The sequence below is a fragment of the Dendrobates tinctorius genome, unplaced genomic scaffold (genome assembly GCF_039654945.1).
Source record: "Dendrobates tinctorius isolate UK_male_01 unplaced genomic scaffold, ASM3965494v1 ptg000063l, whole genome shotgun sequence".
NCBI classification, from domain to species: Eukaryota; Metazoa; Chordata; class Amphibia; order Anura; family Dendrobatidae; genus Dendrobates; species Dendrobates tinctorius.
Window position 1 is genome coordinate 11,703,195 of NW_027361731.1, and position 6,527 is coordinate 11,709,721.

Genomic DNA, 6,527 nt, shown 5'->3' on the forward strand with positions numbered 1-6,527 from the left:
CCTATTCACCTCCTTTATCACATTGTCACCTGACACACACAAACCATTCCTATCCAGGTTTTTTCCATATCAACCTTTTTCCCATTCATTTTCTTAAAAAAGAACCTCGTGCACTTTTCATCTTTCTCAAGATGCTCTATTTTGGTGCGGTAGATGATTTCTTTCCCTTTTTCATCCATAACACTCTTTAATTCACTCTTTGTCTCAGCCAGGAGATCAGACACATCCATGCCACTTTCTCCACACTTCCTTAACCAGTCTAAGCGCCTGTTTAAATCATTAAATCTACTTCGATAAATAGCAGCTTTTTTATAGCCCCACTTTTTGAAGAATTTTTTGCAACACACCTTAACCCAGTCCCACCATTCCAGTACACACGCGAAATCCCTCTTACATACTCTCCACTCTTTATACTTTATTTTTAATTCATTCATCACATCCACATCTTCTAACAATCTTACATTCAGCTTCCATACCCCACCCCCATACACACGGTCATCAATCGCACTAAACACACCTCTCAAACACTCATGATCAGAAAAAGGTACAGCATTTTGTTCAAAATTCATACACAACATATTTTTGGAAAACAACATTTTATCTATCCTGGATGCAATACCACCCCTATCAGCATGGTACATTGGCGGTGGTGGGATGCCAAATTTCAGAGCAGCAGCATCTAGAAGGGAAAAATCAGAAATAAGATTGGATAACTTTTTACCAGTTATGTCACAATTCCCTTCTGTGGTGCAATTAAAGTCTCCAACTAAAACTGTAGGCATTTTGCCCGGAAGAAACAAACTTAATTTTTCCAAAAGAGCCAGACGCTCCTTTTTCCTGTCGTGTCCTGATGGACAGTACACATTAATAATTCTAGCCCGCCACCCCCTATAACTAACATGTGCAATTATACATCTACCTACCTCTACCACCGTGTAGCTATCTAAACTAATCTTCCTGTTACCCATTAATATCCCTACACCATCATTCCTATTAACACATGAACCAGACCATACATGCTGTCCGTACGGCCAGTCCTTATCGCTTGGAGCGTCCACAATCCCACATTCCTGAAGACAAAAGATGTGAGCATTCATCTGTTTAATATAATCTAGAACGATTGCCCTCCTGAATTTGGATCTAATTTGCCTGACATTCAGGGACGCAATGCCCCAACCAGCTTGGGGAGCCATAACATGACTGTGTTATTTACATGACGACAAACACGCCACTTCCTCTTCAGCCGTTTTCGTCTTCCATCTGGAACTGCAACTCCTTGAATCTGTTTACGTCTGCGGGAATGCCTAAAAAAGCATTGGGGTCAGGAGAGAAGACATTCTGAGGGTAACTACGTTCACTCACCGAACTTAAACCAACTTCACCGGGGTCTGCCCAATCCGTTCTGGGCTTCTTACAGGAATTTCCAGGCTTCTCACCCTCAGAGGACCTCACAAGAGTAAAGTCACCTTGATCTCCACAACTGGCCAACTCCTCCTCAGTAGCAAACCAAGATACACTGGGGGTATTGCCAAGAGTACTCTCCAACTCCCCCTCCCCACAGACATCAGACTGAAGAGGGAGCTCACATTCAACATCAGTAGCTTCCAAAACTGCCACCTCTGGGCTGGGAGACTCCGTTTGGGGCAGGGCCTCCTCATGTGCACCCATGATTTCAGGTTTCTCAATAAGTTCCGGGTCTGAAACCTGTGGAATGTCAACAACAGCAGCAGGGGGTGCAGCTGCCCCACCTGACACCTCAGCGTAAGACATGGGTCTGATCCTGGCCTTACAGTCCCGATACTTATGGCCCTCCTCACCACAAGCATTACACATAACAGGATTTGTGCAGTCTTTTGCCATATGGCCAGAAGCATTGCAATTCCTGCAAGTTGGCATCTCCTTGCAACTATCCTGGGTATGCCCAAAATTTTTACACCCCCTGCAATACATCGGGGCATCTGGAAAGAACAAAAAACCAGTATTTTTCCCAATTGAAAAATTAAGAGGGGGGTAATGGATCCATCCCAAATCTCACAAAAAATTTTGTACTTCCCAGTCCAGAGCCCTTCTCCATTCAGGACCCTGTGGGAGTATTGAACATAAATGCAATGTCTTTTCAAAAATAAAGCAATGTCCTCCAGGGAAACAAAAGGGTTGTGCATGAAAACTACAAGTGGGATATCTCCCTTAGAGTACAGCACAGTAAAGGTAAGACCTTCCAGCAAAGGATTTGCCACTCCATTTTTCAGGGCAGTAAACAAATTCTGGCAAGCCGCCATAGAAGATAGCACCAGTACATACCTGCCTTCTCTCCTAAACTCCTGCAGGCATATTATATCGGACTTCCGAATCTTCAGGATGTCATAAAACACCATGTTGACCAAATATCCCAGGGAAAAATGCAACTTCTTATCTTCAGCGATGTCAATCCTGAATCCATTTTTGACCCGGCTATCACCGGTCCCAGAGAATTGAAGTCGGACTCCCATCGTCCACAACTCCAAGGATTTCCTCCCCGAAACCTCCTGGCTATCTCCCAAAAGCAGCGACCGGCTTAAGCCACCGAAGTGGCGATGCCGGAAGGCCAAGAGACAGCACTCAAGGTATTCAGGAAACTCCGCACCTCATCAGTGTGGAGTAGGAAACTGGCTAGTAGGAGCAATGCCTAGTAAAAGACTGTGAAAAATGAGGATGAATGAACTCATGGAGATCATCATCCAACACTGCGGAGACACCATCACATGTTTCTCAACGCAGTGATTCTAGAGCAATGCCCCTGTCTGTGGATAGATACCATGTTTTGGCATAGGTGGTTTCCTTCATTGGAGACTGCCCTTCCCGTGGTTGTTCCTTCCCGGGGAAAGACCTGGCTAGTCATTGCTAGCATTGAGAAACATGTGATGGTGTCTCCGCGGCTTGTGTTTTGCATGTTTTTGCATATTTCCCATAAGGGATGGGGGCATTGCTCTAGAACCACTGCGTTGAGAAACATGTGATGTTGTCTCCGCAGTGTTGGATGATGATCTCCATGAGTTCATTCATCCTCATTTTTCACAGTCTTTTACTAGGCATTGCTCCTACTAGCCAGTTTCCTACGCCACACTGATGAGAGGCAATACCCCGAAACAGCTGTTTGTGGATGGATACCATGTTTTGGCATAGGTGGTTTCCTTCATTGGAGACTGCCCTTCCCGTGGTTGTTCCTTCCCGGGGAAAGACCTGGCTAGTCATTGCTTGCGTTGAGAAACATGTGATGGCGTCTCCGCGGCTTTTGTTTTGCATGAGACCCAGGATCAGACCCCCCTGCGACAAAACCCCTTCCGCATCCCTGAGTCTGTACGAGAGGGGATGCGACAAGAGATACAAGAGATGTTGCGTTTAGGGGTCATTGAAGAGTCAGATAGTCCCTGGGCATCCCCCGTAGTGTTAGTGCCCAAGAAGAATGGGACTACACAGTTTTGTGTAGACTATCGTAAGCTCAATGAGAAAACAGTGACGGATGCATATCCCATGCCGCGTGTGGATGAGTTGTTAGACCGGCTGGCGGGGGCAAAGTATTTGACCACCATTGATCTATGCAAAGGCTACTGGCAGATTCCCCTTAGTCCTGACGCTGTTCCCAAGTCAGCATTTGTCACCCCGTTTGGCTTATTCCAGTTTCGAGTTATGCCTTTCGGGATGAAGAATGCCCCTGCGACCTTCCAGAGGCTGGCTGACTGGCTTCTGGATGGTCTCCAGGACTATGCTTGTGCCTACCTGGACGACATCGCCATCTACAGTGCGACATGGGAAGAGCATCTAAATCACCTAGAGACAGTATTTGACAGGATACACGAGGCCAGAATCACCCTGAACCCAAACAAATGTCACGTGGGCAAAGCAGAGGTTCAGTATTTAGGGCATTGGGTGGGAAGTGGGAAATAGCGACCAGAACCAGCCAAGATTGAGGCCATAGCCAAATGGCCCACCCCACGCACTAAAACCCAGGTCATGGCGTTTCTAGGGACAGCGGGGTATTACAGGAAATTCGTTCCCAATTACAGCAGCGTAGCCAAGCCTTACACTGATCTGACCCGTAAGAACCTCCCCCGCCAGGTAACCTGGACCCCAGGGTGTGAGGAAGCCTTCCGCCAACTAAAGGACGCCCTCACCAATACCCCTGTATTGGCCGCACCCGATCCAACTAAACGTTTCCTTGTTCACACAGACGCTTCTATGTTTGGAATGGGGGCAGTACTGAGCCAAGTCGGGCCAGATGGCCAAGAACACCCGGTAGCTTACCCGAGTCGGAAACTACTGCCCCTTGAAGTAAGCTATGCGGCCATCGAGAAGGAGTGCCTGGCGGTAGTATGGGCACTCAAAAAGTTGCAACTATATTTGTATGGACGACAGTTTTCCCTCCTAACAGACCATAATCCCCTAGTCTGGCTTAATCGGGTCTCCGGAGACAATGCCAGATTGCTGCGGTGGAGTTTAGCCCTACAACCTCTGGACTTCACCATCCACTACAGACCCGGAAACAAAATGGTAACGCCGATGGACTAAGTCGACAAACGGAACTTGTACCAACCCCATAAACTTCGGTCATCCCCAAACCGATCCGTTAAGGATCAGACTCTGTATGCCGATCGCGTCGCTGAAAAGGGGAGCCGTGTTACGTGTTACGGAACCACTCAGCACCCAGAATATGTTGTGCAGTTATATGTATGTATAATAGGTTCCATGGGAGATGCATATCCCTAATGCATCAGCCCACAGGCTGCGCCCAGCTGCCCCCCCACCTTTGTAATTCCCACAGTAAACATCGGCAGGCTCCGGCCACCTGCAGCTATTATAATGTATGTCTGGCCTGCCGCTTTTCTATTGGCCTGCCCTCTGTATCTGTGTGATATATTCTGTGTCCTGTGAGTAAAGTGTTGTCAGACTGGAAATACGTGGAGAAGCAGTGATCTTTTATATGCGCCCATGTAGCCAAGGAATTCCAGCCAGCGTCCTTCACTCAGACTCCAGCCAAAGCAGAGTGGACCTCCAGAAACACGGGGTGGTACTGAAAGAGGTACCCGAGATTGGAAGACCCCGTTACACCAGAGATCCCAGAACTGCACAAAATCACACACAGAAAGCAAACAAGGCACCAAGCCAGAAAACTAGCAGATTACCACTGTTGTCCAGCAAGGACTGGGAGGCAGGTGCTTAGTAATAAAGGGTGATACTGATGTGCCCCAGTGGCAGTGGGATACTCGGTACCAGGCCGGTTGTCTTAAAGGGATGTGTCACAGTGGCAGTGACCCGGTCCATGGCCCCAGGCGGTCATGTAAAAGGGGAGTATTGATTAGGGTTAAAGTTTATGTAGTGATTGGTGATACCAGTTGGAGTGTTCAACTGTAGTATAGCCGTCATTACAGATGATCCCTGGGGGAGTAGATGGTGATGGCAGTGCAGATGTTTAACACTCTCCAACCAGGACTGACCCCCAGAGATAGTGATGGAAGTAAAAGGCACGGAGTAAAAAGGCAGGAGAAAAGGAAAGTCACTATCATTTACTGTAGTTCAGACGCACTTCAGAGGAGATATTACAACTCTCACCAGGTTACAGTCTGCTCTGCAGAATGGGAATTATCCTTCTCTCTGCTGTGACTCGGTGTAAGCTTCCTGCTATTATAATCCCTTCAGGGCTTCCCGGAGTTTAGAACTTCCAGTATAGCCACTACTCGCTGTGTTTTTCTCCTCTGGCAACTTGCAGCTTGGATCTTGTGTGAAGTTCAAGTTCCTTCTTGCACAATCCTTCAATGATCCTAATTTGCTGCAGTCTTCCTGGGGGAAAACACTCTGCTGTTGGTTGTATAACCTCACACAGTCTCTCAGCTTACCACCCTGCTCTGAAAGCATGGATGGCCTAGGAGCTGACTCCCTGATTCTTCTTAGCTTTGCTCCTGGAGGAAGCGCATGTCATGGCTTCCAGGAGCAGTCTCCATTTTCTCCTTCACCTTCTTCACTGAAAACAACAACTTGACTCCTCCCCCTCCCAGTTAGGGCATGTCTGCCAATCTCTAAGCTTCAGACAAGTAAGGGAGTGAGGTAAATTGTGTGTGTGTTGTGGTCTCTAGCAGAGAAAGCATAACTCTGATTGCTTACAAAACACATGCAAAACAGTGCATATTTAACCCTTTTGTGGTGGTAAAGACATAGGGCGCCACATTCCCCCTAGTTAAAGGTAGCACGTCCTCGGGCTACACACGGAACATAAGCATAAAACAAAATGACAACAGTTAACCTGAGTTGAGTGAACAGTCCCAGTAACTGAGTTGAGTCGTGGATTACAGCCCAAAACCACTTCTGATTGTTTGGATCGTCCCTGAGTGCAGCTGCAGGGCACACAGACCATAATAGAAAATTCACTGCACTGGCTGTTTTAGATGGCTTCCTGCCAAGGCACAATAAACAGATTTTTCTTCTCAAGTTTGAGTCTTTACAAGAGTTCTTGTAGTAGAAGAAGGCATAGTAACTATTGAAATCTCACATTAGTC